This window comes from Pinus tabuliformis, chromosome 5_2 (genome assembly GCF_031772625.1).
Source record: "Pinus tabuliformis cultivar Carrire ecotype Pingquan chromosome 5_2, CPIR1, whole genome shotgun sequence".
NCBI classification, from domain to species: Eukaryota; Viridiplantae; Streptophyta; class Pinopsida; order Pinales; family Pinaceae; genus Pinus; species Pinus tabuliformis.
The window spans coordinates 206,953,972-206,973,509 of NC_142306.1; the positions used below are offsets into that span (position 1 = coordinate 206,953,972).

General features: G+C 34.6%; 1 non-coding gene and 1 pseudogene across 1 annotated transcript; one reads left to right on the forward strand and one right to left on the reverse strand.

The window, feature by feature from the left end:
• The first annotated feature begins 7,237 nt into the window (after nt 1-7,237).
• LOC149158285 (5S ribosomal RNA) lies at nt 7,238-7,356 on the forward strand. Its single transcript, XR_016262078.1, has one exon. It is a non-coding gene; the product is annotated as a 5S ribosomal RNA (ribosomal RNA).
• Nucleotides 7,357-9,637: 2,281 nt separating this feature from the next.
• On the reverse strand, nt 9,638-19,297 carry LOC149158286 (peroxidase 5-like; annotated as a pseudogene).
• Nucleotides 19,298-19,538: the final 241 nt, after the last annotated feature.

Below are 19,538 nucleotides of genomic sequence, written 5' to 3' on the forward strand. Positions count from 1 at the left end.
ACAATTCTTTCTTAACTTCTGCTATTAACTCCTTTGATTTTTCTAATGATGTTTTTGGTTCAAACAAAATTTCAATTGATGGCCAAAAATCTGTCATGGATTCATTTATGTCTTGCCATATGTTTTCTTTGGCCCGTGCAAGTGTTTGAGAAATTGCTCATTCATTTTCCAAAGTGTCTATTCTTTGAGTCAACTTGTGACTCTTTTTTATTTTTACCACATGTGGTTAGTTGTTGCGTTTGTGATATCACAATATGACAAAGATGTCGTTTCCATTTAAAACTTTATTACAACTTTATCAAATACATATAAAAATCAAATAATTAAATATCCAAAGTTTTAACTTAACAAAATTTAACCTTTATGAATCTGATAGCGACATTTAAATGTGCATCGTGAATTTTATTCTTTTTCTAAGGATTTCATTTCTTTATTTTTTATTTTTCTCAATATTTTTTTTTTTATTTTTATCAATATTTTTATTTTTTCATTTTTACCTTTTAATCCCTTTTTTTTCGCATATAAATGTAAAAATGCAGAATAATGTTACAACATCGGCTCCATCTGGGGACTGTGTTTCCCTGCGAGATGCAGAGAACATGCAGATCTATGTGCCTTTTCCTCGGGCTATGGAGTCTTTGCTATGAATATCACACTTGCCATGAAAATGTAAATAAAATCGGAAGTGTACAATGAATTATGGTTGTGATCTCTTTCAGGACCGAATATAGTGCTTGAGATACTGTCCATTGATAGGCAATGAAGAATACCTCCCTTCCAAGTTCTGCAGAATGAAAGTATTGTTTCCTTTGACCAGTACAATGCTGAATGACCCTAACCAAAGATTATCAAATTTACCATGTTTGCCCTTTTCTTCTCTTCGAGCATCCCATTTCAAAACTAAATCTCCTTCTCTAAAATCTCTTTCTCTAGCTTTCCTATCAAACACAATTTTCATTTTTTTTTTATATTGACGAATTTTGTACTGAACTTCATCTCTATCTTCATTTAATTCTATAATCTGATTGATTCTTCTAGAAAAAATATCAGGTTTTTCTTTTGAATCTTGTAAAAATTTCATGACAGGGAAAGCTAAATTTCAATGCCATAGACAAGCTAAAAAGGGGATTTACCTGTTGCTCTTTTGGGTGAAATTTTGTTGGCCCAAATTGCATACTTGAGATGACTATCCTAGTTTCTCTTATGATTTGCAAGTACCTTTTTGATGACTTTTACCAGACTCTTATTAGATGACTCTGCCAGTCTAGTTCATTGAGGGTAGTATGGAGTAGAATGATGCAATAAGATTTGATATTTCTGGCAAAATTCTATCATTTTAACACTAGTAAATGTTTGTGCATTATCTGTGACTATCTGCTGAGGACATCCAAATCGAGATAACATATTTTCCTCAAAAAATTTAATGACAATAGTATCTATAGCATTTTTGACCGGGATAGCTTCTACCCACTTTGTAAAGTAATATGTGGAAGTTAAGATTCATTTGTGTTGATTACTAGATGCTGGATGTATCTCTCCAATGAAATCTAGTCCCCATTGTAAGAAAGGTGCCTGAATCAAAACTAGAACAAGGGGGAGTGCTGTTAATCTTTGTTTACGAGCAAAAAATTGACATGGAATGCATCTTCCGACTTTTGCTCCAACCTGTGAAAACAAATTGGCCAATAGAAACCTGCTCTCAAAATCTTATGTGTTGTTTCTTTCCAAGCATAATGACCCCCACATATTCCTTCATGGAACTGATCTATGACTCCTTCTGTTTCAGTCTCAGTCATGCATAAAAGTAAGATGTTTAATGGATCTTTCCAATAAAGGTTAGCACTGATAATACACTACTTCATAGCCTTTAATCTAAGAGTTATACATTGATATTTTGTGAAACTAGGAGGATATTAAAAATCGAGAAGAAATTTTACAATATCAACATACCATTCAGATAACAAGAACTTTTCCTTAATATGAAGTGGAAGAGGAGCTAAATTTGTAGAAGAATAAGGTTCTTGTGGATTCTTCTCTAGTGGACTAGAGGAAGGTTCTTGTGGATTCTTCTCTCCTGATACTTGGATGATGATGCTTATTCCAAAACTTTACAATTAGGTTCAGCGAATAACTTGGCCAAACCCTATCCTTTTACCAACTTAGTGGATTTGATGTCTAGATCAAATTCAAGAATTTTAGCTATCCATCTCCCTCTCCTACCATCTGTATTAGGTTGGGTCAAAATAGTTTTGACAACATTGTTTGGGACATAGGCAGTAATAGGGGAATGAAGGACATAAGTTATGAAAGCTTTTAGAGCTTGTACAAGGGCATATGCTTGTTTTTCAATGATGTCATATTTTAGCTTTGCATCTCTCATAACTTTACTAAAGAAGGCAATTGGCTGGTCATCTTGGTTATCATTCTTTTTTAGTAAAACAACAACTAAAGTGGTGTCAGAGGAAAAAGAGAAAATGTTGAAGGGTTTTGTATAATCAGGGCTGGCTAGTACTGGGGCTTCAGAAATGGCCTTTTTGATTTGTGTAAATGCATATCTAGCCTACACTATCCATTTAATCTCATGATCTTTCTTCAACATATCAGTAATATCTTTAATAATTTCAGCATAGTTTGGTATAAATCTCCTTAGAAAATTAATATTTCCTAGAAAAGCTTGAATTTCCTTTTTATTTCTGGGGAGACCAATTACCTCAATAGCTGAGACTCATTTTGGATCAATTACCACTCCTTGTTTTGAGATGATGTGGCCAAGTAACTTTCCTTCTTTTATGGCAAACAAAGATTTTTTTGGGTTGAGTGAGATTCCAAATTTTCTGCACCTGTCAAAAACCTTTCTCAAGTGCTTTAAGTTCTTTTCATCAGAGTTTGAAAACATAGTTAGATCATCCAGATAAATAACAATAAACTTATTGATTTTACCAACAAAATCTAAATCCATTACTCTTTGAAATGTTGCTCCTGCATTGGTTAAGACAAATGGCATCCTAGCATACATGAATGTACACCAGGGAGTTGTGAATGTTGTTTTTTCTCTGTCTTCTGGAGCTACCAAAATCTGGTTGTATCTAGAGAAACCATCTAGCATGGAAATTCTATTAGAACCTGAAACTCTTTGTAGTAATTGATCCATTTTAGGCAATGGATAATTGTCTTTTAAGGATGATTTGTTCAGATTCCTAAAATCCACACACAATCTAATTTCACCATTCTTTTTTCTTACAGGAACTAAATTTGCAATCCACTCAGAAAATCTAAGAGGAACAATAATCTTAGCATCCAACAATTTCTTTAGTTCTTTTTCTATGGTCAGAAGTAAAATTGGATTAATTCTTCTTAATTTCTGTTGGAATGGTTTGGCTTCTGGTTTTAAAGGGATTTTATGCTCAATAAGATTTGTATCATAAGTTTTGAGCTCATCATAGGACCAAGCAAATACATCTTTATAATGCTTTAAGATATTGATATACTTGTCTTTTATATCCTTGGGTAAGGATGCTGAAATTTTCACATTCTTCGTTTCTTGATCAGTTCCAATGTTACAACCTTCTACATGCCCTTGTGGTGTGTTTAATAACGATTTTTTCAAATCATCATTATGATAAAAAATCATTTCAAGAGGGATTAGACCCTTGGGAATGTAATTGTTTGGTAATTGGATGATATTATGATAAGCTATCTTGTTATTCAATTGTGAGGATCCATTTTCATGAGCTGATTTATGATCAATGATTTGTTCTTCTTCAATTTGCAATGCTGAAAAATCATCAATTGCTTGCAGGAAACTCTTCAATTGTTCATCATCTTCAGAAATTTTCTAGTGTTTAAGATTGTTAGGGATTTAAGGGCTATATTTGACTTGAATTTGATATTGGAGTTGCAATGGATTAAGAGTTTTAAAGGATCTTGCAGAAACTGCTAAAGAGTCTATATAAATGTTCTCACTTCTTGGGATTGTTGTGATGTTAAAAGCTTGGAAATAGTTTTATACAAAATCCCGTACCTCATTTCGGTAAGATCTAAGCCTTAGATGTTTTTCTTTGTATAGATTCCTTACTTGTTTGACAATTAATTATGAGTCACTAAAAACACTTAAATTTTGAACTTTTAGACTTTTAGCTAACTCAAGGCCTAGAAGTAGGGCTTCATATTCTGCTACATTATTAGTAACATCGAAGTCTAACTTAAAGGATTGGGTTATGTTTTCTTTATCTGGAGAAATTAATACAATTCCTGCTCCAGCCCCATCTTTAGAAAAAGCCCCATCAAAGTATAACTTCCACACATAAGTTTTTATACATTTAGGTTTGTTCACTATTTTTTCAATGCTAAGCTAGGAATTTTGGAGATCATTAGATGACAATGTGAAGCATCCAAAATCCTGATCAACAACATAAATCAGATGATTTATTGCTTGATCATCCCTACAAACAATGTTAATGAATCTTACCTCTCTGTATAACCTAAGATGTTCACCCCCATATACATGGATAGTAGCATAGGACATGTCCATCTACATATTTCCCCCTAATTTGGCACAACACGAGCTTGATAACAACATTCCAAAGTTGGAAGGGATATCTTGGACTCCAATGTCTAGTACTACACTATTTATAGGGATTTGTGCTAAAGTTACAACTAGGTCTTTTATCACTCCGAGACAACGAACTTTCTTGGAGTCAAAGGTGTACAAATCATGGTAAGGTCTAGTAATTTGTAATTGCAATTGATCCATGATTACTTTGGGAATCAAATTGTGAGAGGCCCTAAAATCTAACATACAATTGTATAGAAGAAAACCATGAACTTTAAGAGTGACATAAAAGGGAGGAAAGTTTTCATTAATCATGTCAGAACTAGGACCAAAAACCACTAATGGTTTTTCATCCTGTAAACTGATCATGGTCCCCTCAACATCTATACTCAAGGATTGCATCCACTTTGATACTTGGTTTTTGTATCCCGTGTTTTTGGAGAGTTCAAACAATGGAACAAGGATTTTGACTCTCTCCAACTCTTTTTCTACGTTGAAAACTATTGGAATAATTTTTTCAAAAGTATTATGTTCATCGACTTGAGTTAATGGTCGAATTAGAATTGTTTGGGTTTCAACAGTTTTTACTGGAGGCTCATTGATTGTAACATTCTCGGTTGACTTACCAAGCCCTCGTCTAGGCCTCAAATCATACCTTAAGTTTAATTCAGCGATTAGAAACTCTGAGAAGGCTTGATATTTAGAAACCTGTGAAGTTTCTTGGTTTTGAATTAAAGCTTGATCATTGGAAACTGGAACTATAGCATTCTGCTGTGATCGATCATTGAAATAATTTATGTCATTAGTAACTAATGGTCCAGTTTCTTTGAGTTCTTGATCATCAATCATCAACAATGGTTGAATTTCTTGATCAGTGTTGGGTCTTTGTAAGATTTGGGGCTGGAAAGGTCTTTTGTATTGAGCCTCAGGTCTATTTGATGTGTGTTGAACTTCTCTAGGTTTTGTTTTAATCTTTGAAATCCTATTTGAAAGATTTCTAAGTAAGGAAGTGATTTCATCGATTTTGTGATCCTCAGTTTTGATTTTAGAAGAACCTCCTTCTTCCCTAACTTTCATTTTCCTTTAAGCTTTTTCAGCCTTTGTTTTGAGTTTGGCTAAGGCTGATTTATTTGCGTCAACCTCAATAGCATTGGTCTGCATGTCTGCTATGGTTAGAGAAATTATTTCTCTGAGCATAACTGCAAAGTCATCATCAAATCCTTTAGAGAACCCGACTTTGGCAACAACCACTGGTGGTTTATAGTCTGGTGGCATTTTATTGTAAATTTTGTTAAATAATTTTATAAAACCAACCACAGATTCACCAAAATTTCTTTTTAGGTCATTAAATTTAGTCAGATAGTAAACTGGATCCTTTTTAACACCCCATTGGTTTTTAAAAATAGTAACTAGTTCATTCCAAGAAGGAATTGAATTAGCTCGTAATTTTCTAAACCAGATCCTAACATTGCATTCAAGAGATTGAACAAACAATCTCAAGTAGACATATTCACGCTCTATTATTATTCATGTTATCAACAAAGCCTAAGAAAGCTGTCAAACAATCTTTAGCAGACAAACCATTTTCACCATTGAATCTAGGTAAGTGCTTCAGATATCCATCTGGGAAATTATTAAGTTGATTGGGAAGAACTAAGGATGCATAACGAGCCTAAATGATGGGTCGAATACTAGCTATTTGATTAGATGAAGATGAGGAAGATGAGGATGAGCTTTGAGAAGATGAAGATGATGAAGGGGATGGGGATGAACTTTTGGGAGTTGTAGGGGGTGAAGATAAGCTAAAAGAATTTATGGAAGTTTTTATTTTCCTTGGTGTTTGTATAACTAATTTCTGTTTTTCAGGACAAAACTTTCTTTCATTATTAAACAAAGGATTAGTGTAAACAAAAAAGCTGTCCTCAAAGCTAATAGAAGTAGATTGGTAAGCGTGAATTACTTAAGAAATAAAATCACTAGGTTTTAATTCTGGTAATAATAACGTAAACTTTGAAACGGGAACTGATATTATTACCCGTTTCGTAGAGATAGCAAAAAAGTGATCTGATTTTGAAAAGGGGTGATGCAGAACACACATGTTTTTTTAAAGCATAGTTTTTGGCACTTTAAATAACCGATACGATTACTCGTTTGGTAGAGGTAGCAAAAGAGTGACCCGATTTTGAAAAGTGGTGATGCAAAATACACTTTCTTTTTTTTTCAGAGCATATTTTTAACACTTTAATTTTTCTTATGTATCAAATATAATATTTATTTTTAAATGTTAGTGATTTTCATGCTGATTTCGAAATGTGTTGATGTAGCATATTTTGTTAAGGACTTATTTTTCACAGTTTAAAATTTATTATGTCCATTTTTTTTTTGAAATTATTATTACTTAACAAATTTTCAAGTTGTTTTATTTTTTATTTTTTAAATGTTGATTACTTAAAAAAACATAAAAAGTGTTAAAAAAATAAATTATCTCATAAACCATAAAAGAATTTGGAAAAAAAAAACAAAATTAAAAAAAATATATATAAAATTAAGTAAGTAAAAATAGAAAAATTAAAAAAAACAGTAACAAAAACTAGAAAAAAAAATTAAAAACAAAATAGATTAAAACAAAATAGAAAATTAACAAAAAAAAATAAAATACTAGTAAAATTAAGATTAAAAAGATTTGGGTGCGATCATACCAGCGTTAATGCACCGGATCCAATCAGAACTCCGTAGTTAAGCGCGCTTGGGCTAGAGTAGTACTGGGATGGGTGACCTCCCGGGAAGTCCTAGTGTTGCACCCTCCCCCCTCTTTCGATACAAATAAATCTAGGCAGAGGCACCAATAACTTCGCTGAACTGTGCACGGCTAAACACATCATACACTTTGCTATCCATAAACAATGCAGACACCTTCAGCTGTTCGAAGACTCTAAAATTGTTTGCAATTGGCTGAATGATGCATCTCATTGTCATGCATTTTCATTGAGACACATTCTAGATGAAGTTAAAAGACTGACTGCATCCTTTGAATCATTTGTCTGTCAACACATTTACAGGGAACAGAACACCGTCGCCGACCAGCTCTCCAAAGAGGCAGCACACAGACAAGGAGATGTCTGGTTGATCCAGGAGGAAATCGACGGAACTTACTACCAGCACTACCACAGACCTTTTGATGACCACATGGGAGATGGGCTATAAAGCCCACACACTTACAGTACCATTTTTGTTTATAGCATGTATATATTTCTACTGTCTAGTCATGAGTACAGCTCTACCTTTTTTGATATTATCAGCATATATATAGCTCTCTGCGCAGAGCATGGACACAATTTTGATCACTGCTAGTTTTACTGTTTTGATAATGCTCCCTGCGTGGAGACAACTTGTTTTTCTCTTCCTAGATTTACAGACTATGAACTTGACAGGCACTGTTGCCTCCATATGAATATGCTTCGGCATCTGCAAAATGTAATTTCTTAATACTAATAGAAATTACGACTTTTTCCCAGGGAAAAAAAAGATTAAAAAGATTTTAACAAACCTAAAAAAACAAAATAAACTCAAATTATAAAAAAAAAACCAAAAAAATATGAAAATTATATATATATATATATATATATATATATATATATATTCAAAAAAAATAACTTTTAAAGTTTAAAGAGGAAAATGTATTTTTGATTTAAAAAAAAATAAATTATTTTTTATTAAGCCCTATATTTTTTATTTAAAAAAAAAATTAAACTTTTTTTTTTATTTTATTTTAAAACATAAAAATAAAAATAAAAATTTGACTCCGCAGTCGACCGTGGTGGCGCGACCGAGCAACGGATAGGCAATTCCGGGAATTACTTCATAACAAGACATTCATCAATCGACCTACACCAAGTAGAAATTCTTGAATAGTTTTTTTTAAATGAAATTAAAATATATATTAAATTTTTAAGAATAAATTTATATCAATTTATATATAAAAATCAAATTAAAATATTTTACCAAGTAGAAATTCTTGAATAGTTTTTTTTAAATGAAATTAAAATATATATTAAATTTTAAAAAATAAATTTATATCAATTTATATATAAAAATCAAATTAAAATATTTAAAATATAGATTAAAAATAATCATTATATTTATATCAATTTTATAATACAATATAAATTAAAATACATCAATTTTACAATACAAAATAAATTAAAAGTAAATCCGAATATTTTTTGAACACACATAAAACCCATCTAATGAGTAAATATAAATATTAATTTTTTTATTAACAAAACAACACCATAAGCACCATATAACCTTTTCATATAAAAAATATTTTCACTTTATAAGTAGATACATTGAATTAACCATTTCACTATAATTTTTATATTTTTTGGATTATATTGATGAGATTATTTATTAATACTAAATTCATAAATTTACTATAAAAAATATCTTACTAATAAAATCCATCACTATCTAACCTTATTCAAAACACCATAAAATCTATATTAAATTCCAATATTTTTGTGCCCTATAAACCTTACTTTAATTCTAGTATTGTTGTAAAAGATCAACCATCCATTACCAAATAAAAAATAATAATTATTAAAAATCCATCAAAATAGAATGCCTACACATCAAGTCGTTACATGACAGATGTAATAACGCTCGATAAAGCTAAAATTTTACTCACAACGTTCACTTTCAGGTCCCAATGTTGAATAATGACATCGTATGGTAAGCTGATTGGAGACCAAGTACAATCTAAAATCTCTACGAGTTCGGAGTATACTACTGCAATATCTATATCATTTCACTACGATATCTAGACATTCGAAATATCGATACCTTCTTCATAATGCTGGTCGAAATTTTAACAAATAAATATTCGAAGACTAGGAAAATTTTAACCAATAAAATGTTTTATGTAGCAACTAATAGACTGTACCTTAGTTGCAAGACCAAGATAACAAGGTGCTACTAATAATGTGGACCCTAGTTATAAGATCAAGAAAACAGGAATAAGAGGAGCAAATCATAGTTTGTTATGGTACGTGTAGTTTCACAGTAGCTGCTTCCGTTTTGGTTTGATCAGTTGACGATGCGACAATTTTTCCCGATCTCCCCTTGAGATCGAGTCAACACATCTATCGACCCCATCTTCACCATTGTTGTCCCAAACTTGTTTAGCCAAACAGATGGATTCATGGAGTATATCTTCACCATTCTGGTTGTGGATGGGTTCGACATCAACGTTTGATCGGAGGTCAGAGGTCCACGCTTTACATGGAGACTCAAGTAATATTTCTCATCTAAACATGTGGGCGTGAGTGAATCCAAGGGAATGGTGGGACCAGGGTTGGAACTAGAAACAGATTTTGGGCACTTGGTTTTCAGATCCAAAGCCAATCGAGGATCCATACTGGGGTCTTGATGACCTGTTCCACTGAAATTGTAAAGCCTGTTTGCGGTGAATGAAGAACAATGCGAAACCCCGATAGAGTGCACACCTGCAAATTGAGAAACCATTAAGTCATTGTGAGATAAACAATGATTCTTTAATATGCGGAATTCAATACTTAAAAGAATCTACAAAAATAAAACTCTAATGCCCAAGAAAAGTACCTCCGGCCATTGATGCTACTCTTGCTGCAAACCAAACTTTCTGTGAAGTTTGAAACATTCCCTTCTTCTTATAAATAACTAGTGCTCACGACAACGGATGCAGAAACATGTTATTTTAGGCTGCACAATCTCAACACTACGCTCCATAGCTGTTGGTGGATTCGCAGCAACCCATCTCTAATTAATTACTCCACTGCACTACTCTGATGTGTTGTAACGAGGAACGACCTTCAAGTTTAAATCAGACGCGTGAATGTATGGATGAATGGGTGGATCATATATGTAAAACAAAATTCATATGAACAACGCTGTCCACACAACTTTCCTTTCTATGCAGATCTCCAAAACAAGCTTCAACGCAAAGGTTGTATAACAGTGAATTGCAACAGCCACACAATTCAATGGTCAACGCATTAACACATCTCAGTATGAAAACACATATAAACCTACAATTGCAACTAATCTAAAGGCAGAGCTTTCAACGCAGAATTTGTAGAGCTTCCAACTATGGCAGCATACAACAGCGGAAAGCAACATCGGTAAAAATAACGTAACACAATCTTCACGCAAGCAGCAAAAAAAAAAAAAAGAATACAAAAAATCTAAAGGTACTTCCAGGCTCTGCTCTCTCAACTTGATGGTGTAAAGCTGAAGGGGATTAAGATGCAAGCTTGGGGACCAAACAGAAACATATATAGGCAAGCGTCCATCAAGCTTCTGTTTGCTATGTGTTAGGTGTTCCACAGATCATGGTAGACAACTCCAGATGGAGTAATGGACCACTTCAGAAGCTCCAACAAGAAATTAATTAACTACAGTTGATTTCCGTAATTTAAGGAAATTACTGCAGTTGGTTTCTAGAAATTAAGGAAATAGCTGCAGTTCACTTTCGTAATTGTAGGCAGCAGTCGGGAAAACTTAATGGAGCTTAACATTCTCCCACTTGGTCCATACTTCCAAACTTAATGTCTCATCTTAAAACCCATTGATAATTTGTATTAAGTAATAGATACATGAATCACGACGATAGCTTCTCTAATGACGAGTATTATCTTCCATGTATTACTATGTATTTATTCTTATTATAATTTATGTGGCAACAATTTCTTAATGAATAAACCTTATGTTTATTCCTGGTCCTACACAAATGAGTTTTCTCAAATCAAATTAAGGTGCACATAAATATGAGAAAAACATCACAATAATTAAGAATTTCATTAAAATAACATTGTCCATACAATGAGAAACTACATAATGGAACCAAGTCCCATATTCATTACATGATCCTTGAATTTAAACAGTGGCATGCCTTTAGTCAAAGGATCAGCGATCATCAATCCAGTGCTGACGTGTTCAATGACCACTTTCTTTTCTTTAACACGTTCCCTTATAGCTAAATACTTAATGTCGATGTGTTTATTTCGACTCCCACTTTTGTTGTTTTTAGCCATAAAAACAGCAGCTGAATTGTCGCAATATATTCTCAATGGCTTAGAGATAGAATCCATAATTCTAAGCCCAGAAATGAAACTTTTAAGCCATACACCATGTAAATTAACCTCAAAACAGGAGACGAACTCGACTTCCATAGTGGAAGTGGCAATCAAGTCTGCTTCGCACTCCTCCATGATATAGCGCGACCAGCCATCATAAAATGTATCCTGATGTTGATTTGCGTGAATTAACACATCCAGCAAAGTCAGAATCTGAGTAGCCAATTACTTCCAAAGTGTCCGTCCGTCTATAAATAAGCATGTAGTCTTTGGTTCCTTGAAGGTACCTCATTACTTTCTTTGCAACTCTCCAGTGGTCTAAACCTGGATCACTCTGATATCGTCCCAACATTCCCACAACTAATGCAACGTCAGGTCTTGTGCAAACTTGAGCATACATTAGGCTTCCAACAGCAGAAGCATATGGAATGTTCTTCATTTGTTCCCTTTCAAAGTCGTTCTTCAGGCATTGTTTCAAATTGAACCTATCACTCTTCACAATGGGAGCTACACTTGGTGAACAATCCTTCATTCGAAACCTCTCTAAAATTTTATTAATATAGGTTTCCTGTGACAGACCCAAGATGCCTCGAAATCTGTCTCTATGGATCTTAATGCCAATGACATAAGATGCCTCACCCATATCCTTCATATGAAAATTTTTAGAGAGGAATTGTTTCACCTCATGTAGCAAACCCTTATCATTGGTTGCTAGCAAAATGTCATCCACATATAAAACAAGAAAACAAATTTTACTCCCACTAACTTTCAGATATATACATTGATCCATAATTTTTTCTACAAAACCGAAAGAACAAATTACATTATGGAATTTCAAATACCATTGGCGGGATGCTTATTTTAAACCGTATAATGACTTCTTGAGCTTGCAAACCAATTTCTCACCATTACTAGAGGGGAATCCTTTAGGTTGTTTCATATAAACCTCCTCCTCTAGATCTCCATTAAGAAATGTCGTTTTCACATCCATTTGTTGCAACTCCAAGTCAAAATGGGCTACTAATGCCATAATAACATGCAAGGAATCTTTCTTAGATACAGGAGAAAAAGTCTCCGTGTAGTTGATTCCTTCTTTCTGAGTGAATCCCTTAGCAACAAGTCTTGATTTGTATCTCTCAATGTTGCCCAATGAATCTTTCTTTGTCTTAAAGACCCATTTACATCCAATGGCTTTTGCACCATTAGGAAACTCAACAAGATCCTAGACTTTTTTACTCTTTATGGAATTCATCTCTTCCTTCATGGCATCGTACCATAATTCTGATTCTTTGCAACTCATGGCTTGTGAAAAGGACTCGGGATCATTTTCGGCTCCAATGTTGTAGTCAGATTATTGCAGATACACAACATAATCATCAGGAATTGCTGATCTCTTTGGTCTAGTAGATATTCTTAATGTTGTACCATCATATTTCTGAGAAGTATGTGGTTCAACTTGTTCAAAAGTTCTTGGCAACTCTTGAACTACCTGATCTACTGGAATGTCGTCAGCAGCTTGTGGAACTTCAACAATTGGTTTTTCAACACCAGTTTGTACTTGAGGGGTGCTATGAATAATAACCAATCCATGACTTGAGGTGGAAGGTTTAGATTCTGAATGATCCTTCTCAAAAACTATGTTCCTGGTTTGATCGCTCCCACTGATCAAGTCATTTTCAAGAAACTTTGCATTTCTTGATTCCACAATCCTAGTGCTGTGAGATGGACAGTAAAATCTGTAACCTTTAGACCTTTTAGCATATCCAATGAAATACCCACTAATGGTCCTTGGGTCTAGCTTCTTCTCTTGTGGATTATATAATCTCACTTTAGACGAGCATCCCCAAACGCCCATATGTCACAAACTCGATTTCCAACCTTTCCATAATTCAAATGGCGTTTTAGGAACATCCTTGGTTGGAACTCGGTTTAATATATACACTGTCGTCTTAAGTGCTTCAGCCCACAAGGATTTAGGAAGATTGGAGCTGCTAAGCATACTCCGCACCATGTCCAATAATGTTCAGTTTCTTCTTTCTGCTACGCCATTCTGGTCGGGTGAACCAGGCATGGTGTATTAGGCAACAATCCCATGCTCTTGAAGAAATTTTGCAAATGGCCCAGGTGCTTGTCCATCTTCTGTGTATCTACCATAATATTCTCCACCTCTATCTGATCTCACGATCTTAATTTGCTTGCCGCATTGTTTCTCTACTTCAGCCTTAAAGATCTTAAAGGCATCTAATGCTTCGCTCTTTTATGAAGCATGTAGAGATACATATATCGTGAGTAATCATCTATAAAGGAGATGAAGTGTCTCTGACCATGTGAGTCCATGTCTGGACTACATATATCAGTATGTATGATCTCTAATATGTCCGAACTCCTATTGGCCCCTTTCTTTGACTTGTTGGTCTGATTTCCCTTTATGCAATCCACACAAGTCTCAAAATCAGTAAAATCCAGAGTATTAAGTACCCTTGATTTACCAATCTTTTAATTCTTTCTATGGAGATATGACCTAGTCTCCGGTGCCATAATTTAGAGGAATCTTCATTAATAACACGTCTTTTAGTGTCAGCGTGAACATGCATTGAATCATAAGTGACAATTTTTTGTAAATTAATGCAGTAAAGACCATTAGACAAAATACCATTCCCAACATAATCAGATTTATAAAATAGACTGAAAGATTTTTCTGAAAAGTTAATGGAATATCTAAAAGGTACAAGCCTTGAGATTGAAATCAAATTTCTAGAAAAACTTGCAACATAAAAGGTCTTTTCTAATTCTAAAACAAAGCCACTACTTAAAGTTAAATAACATGTTCCTATAGCTTCCACATGCGAGCCCATCTTGTTTCCTGATAAGATGCTTTGCTCACTTCCCACTGGCTTCCTTAGGTTTTGCAAACCCTGCAAGGAATTCAAAATGTGAATTTTTGATCCAGAATCAATCCACCATGTGTTAATATTGACGTTAACCATATTAGATTCATAACAAACAAACGAGATTAAATTACCTTTATCCGCAAGTCATTTCTGAAATTTGGCGCATTCCTTCTTCATGTGTCCCTTCTTTTTACAGAAGAAACACTTGGAATCCTTCTTGATATCAGCGCGGGGAGGTACTTTACCTTTCCCTTGCCGATTGGCTTGAGATTTTCCCTTTCCACGCGTTGCCAGCATTGCACTTTCTCCCAGTTCCATCACCAATCTCTCTTCCTCTTGAACACACATGGTCATGAGTTCATTAATTGACCATTTATCCTTATGTGTGTTGTATGAGATTTTGAAAGGTCCGTATTGGTGCAGAAGACTGTTCAGGATGTAGTGCACCAGGAAAGACTCCGATATTTCAACCTCGAGTTTCTTCAATTGAGCCACAGTGTCCCTCATCTGCATGATGTGCTCGCGCACACCTTTCACACTGGTGAGCCTTAGGGATGAGAACTTCATGATTAGGGTGCTTGCCAGTGCCTTGTCTGAAGTCACGAATTGATCATCAATGGCCTTCAACAAGTCTCAGACCTTTTCATGCTGATCAACGGAACCACGAATACCAGCTAAAATTTTAGTCTTAATGAACATCATGCTTAGACGATTGGATCGCTCCCATCGTTCATAAAGCGTGATGTCCGCTGCAATGCTGGTATTAGTGAGTGCCAGTGGTTCATCTTTCCTAATAGCATAGTCTATGTTTATCCACCCCAAATGAAGGAGAACCCTCTCCTTCCAGACCTTATAGTTATCTCCCTTAAGTTCAGGGATATCACAACGAATTTCAGAGAAATTTGTAGGTTGTACAACTGCATCAAAATTAAAAAATCACATGCTTATGTTAAAATTGAGTCTTAAATAAAATTTCATGTTTTATCAATGTAAATCATGCTCAAAATTGAATCTAATGACATAAAAATTGCCCGTGGGCTAAATTTTTAATTCAAGCAGATTTAATTATTCAATTATTCATAGTTTTGAACTTTATGATAAAACTATTAATTCATAATTCCTGTGGGTAAGATATGAAATTTTATCCTAATTAATTACATAAATATAATAAAAATTCCCATGGGATAAAATTTATTTTATTTAGTATAATTAATTACAATTTAATGTCTAAATAATCTTTATGTGATCCTAACCAATCATAATATATAATTTTATTTAATTAGAGATGTTGTGGCTATTCTCTAATTAATTAAAATTATATGGATCACTAGACATTATTTCTTACATAAATTGCATAAACAAAACTATACACAGTACTTCACATTTCATGCTAAGTGAAATGGCGTATACACAGTTTTATATGAAGCAATTAAAAAAAAAAAAATATGAAAAGCGGAATCAATTACCGCACTGTCTGAAACACTTAAAAATTTATTTATAAAATTATAAACAAATCTTAACCAGAGTAAAAATAATGTTTCGTGAAAAGAATAAGTCCAAATGAGATTTTAAATAAACTCCATATGACTTCGTACTAATATAACCAGAACTATAAGTGACATAGTATGAGTAAAAACTCCAATAAATATAAGTATTACTGTAAATTATGGCAATAATTCCTCAAACTCCAATAAATATTAGTATTACTGTAAATTACGGCAATAATTCCTCAAACTCCAATAAATATCAGTATTATTGTAAAATACAACAATAATTCCTCACAAGATAAAATAAAATTAAAGCACTGTTGTAAATTTACACACATCAAGGTAGAGATAAATTGAGGCTCTGATACCAAATGTTAAATAAACAATGATTCTTTAATAATGCGGAATTAAATACTTAAAAGAATCTACAAAAATAAAACTCTAATGCCCAAGAAAAGTACCGCCGGCATTGATGCTACTCTTGTTGCAAACCAAACTTTCTGTGAAGTTTGAAACAGTCCCTTCCTCTTATAAATAACCAATGCTCACGACAACGGATGCAGAAACACGTTATTTTAGGCCGCACAATCTCAACACTACACTCCACGGCTATTGGTGGACTTGTAACAACCCATCTCTAATTAATTACTCCGCTGCACTACTCTGATGTGTTGTAACGAGGAACAACCTTCAAGTTTAAATCAGACGCGTGAATGTATGGATGAATGGGTGGATCATATATGTAAAACAAAATTCATATGAACAACGTTGTCCACACAGCTTTCCTTTCTATGCAAATCTCCAAAACAAGCTTCAACGCAAAGGTTGTATAACAGTAAATTGCAACAACCACACAATTCAATGGTCAACACATTAACACATCTCAGTATGAAAACGCATATAAACCTACAACTGCAACTAATCTAAAGGCAGAGCTTTCAACGTAGAATTTGTAGAGCTTCCAACTATGGCAGCATACAACAGTTGAAAGCAACAGCGGTAAAAATAATGTAACACAATCTTCACGCAAGCAAAAAAAATAAAAATAAAAAAATACAGAAAATCTGAAGGTACTTCCAGGCTCTGCTCTCTCAACTTGATGGTGTAAAACTGAAGGGGATTAAGATGCAAGCTTGGGGACCAAACAAAAACATATATAGGCAAGCTTCCATCAAGCTTCTGTTGGCTATGTGTCAGATGTTCCACAGATCATGGTAGACAACTCCAGATGGAGTAATGGACCACTTCAGAAGCTCCAACAAGAAATTAATTAATTGCAGTTGATTTCCGTAATTTAAGGAAATTACTGTAGTTGGTTTCCAGAAATTAAGGAAATAACTGCAGTTCACTTTCGTAATTGTAGGCAGCAGTTGGGAAAACTTAATGGAGCTTAACATTCATATTATAACATGATTATGGTGGTGGGAAGGTGTGCGTTAGACTTAAACAATTAACTATATAGATGGCTTTAATATTTAATTATTAGTTACGTGATAGAGTGACCATATCTGCCTGAGACAAATGTTTTGCAGTAAAATTTTGTGTGAGTTGGTTTACATCGAATTGTGGAGCAGGTATATTCCCTGTGACATCTGATTCTCTAGAGATCCTTCCATCCCTTCATCCCGCTGGAACCTTCCAAGTTAATCCTCCCACCTGCGCCAAAATACAATATCATAAAGATATATGCTTACCTATAGAGTTACTGTATTGAATATCAACACCAATAATAATACCTATATCGGCTCGGAGTACCATCTCTGTAATCTGTATATTGAAAATTAATCACTTGGTGTGTGCCATCTCTTGCGGTGAATGCAAGGATGTCTGCATAGGAAACTACATTCGGGAATTTGGCTTCCAACATCAACTTTGCTTCATCAATCATTTCGAGCTCGCGAAGGCTCGGATAGTTCGCTGGGATCTTTTCTCTATCTTAAAAAGCTTTATGAATCTCCAAATGTCATGGATAACTTTGAAACCCTGCTCACAACGAAAGAAGATTTTTCATTAGAAGACATTGATTTTGGGGTTAATCACTTGGCTAATGGGAAAGCTAAGGACATTGAAGGTTACCAGGCGGAAATCTTAAAAATTGGAGGTCTTGTCCTCATCCCCCACATTCACAAGCTTTTCAATCAAGCGGTCAAGCAAGGGTTCCCTAAACCATGGACTCAAAGCCTCATTATCCCTATTTTTAAAAGTGGGGATACAAATAACCCCTCTAATTATCGGACAATTATGATCAACCCTCTCCTAGCCAAGTTATATGGTATTATTTTGGAAAGGAAGTTGAGCATATGGCTTGAAAGTGAAGGTAAGCGGGCTAAAGGCCAAGTGGGTTTTAGAAAGCAGCAATCAACAACAGACCACCTCGTTACGCTTAAGATCATTGTGGAGGAATGCCGCAATGATAAATCCAATCTCTTTTGTTGCTTTGTGGAATTTAGAAAGGCTTTCGATATGGTTCCTAGAAACAACCTTTGGAATAAATTAGAAGAGCTAAAGGTTCCTTTTGAGTTTAGAGCTGCCACTATAAGGTTATACGAGAATGTAATTGCCAAGTTAAAGAGCAATGAGGGGTGGTCGAAAGATATTAAGTGTAATATCGGAGTTAAAAAAGGTTGCCCCCTCTCCCCTACCCTATTTGGCATTTACATCGATAAGCTAGAAGGTTGTTTAGAGGAAGCAGGATCTGCTGGCACGATCTTAGTTGGGATAGTAATCATCCTTCTTCTCTACACCGTGATATTGTTCTTCTTGCAAGGTGCCCATCTGATCTTGATAAGCAACTTATACTTCTTAAGGATTTTTGCTCTACCATGGGTATGATTGTTAACACTGACAAAACAAAAGTTATGATTGTCAAATCTAAGAAGGACACCTACGCTACTTTTATGTATGACAATAGTAACCTGGAGGAAGTGTCTTCCTACAAGTACCTAGGAATTGATATTCATCACAAGCTCAACTGTAACTATAGCATTGAGAAGAGGATTAATGGGGGATGGAAAGCTTATTTTGGTCTTGAGAATAATTGTAAAATGACAAACCTCGTAATGTGGGATAGAAAGAAGCCTGGAATCAATGAATAGCATGATCATGATAACAAATATGTGGGAAGGTTGGAGAAGAAATTGGCCTGAGCGCTTTGCAACCTAGGGTTTTCTGCTCGCCCCTGCAACGACGCAATCTGAACCCTCCCTGCTTCTATTTTCCATCAGCCTTACTCCTTGCGACAACAACTGCTGGCATAGACCGCACTGCAATGGCTGACCCTCAGGGGGGGGCTTCAAAGCCTTCCCCCTCAGCCAAGAGAGATAATCAAGCGAAGAAACCGATAATGCCTTCCAGTCCAGAACAAGTAAACACGGATACAAGAGATTTCCCAATGCAAGATACGACAAACGCTCCCACTGATCAGTCAGACAGGCGCAGTGAAGTACAAGAAGAAAAGATTGGGCAACAGGAAATGCCCAAGGTTACTTCAACGACA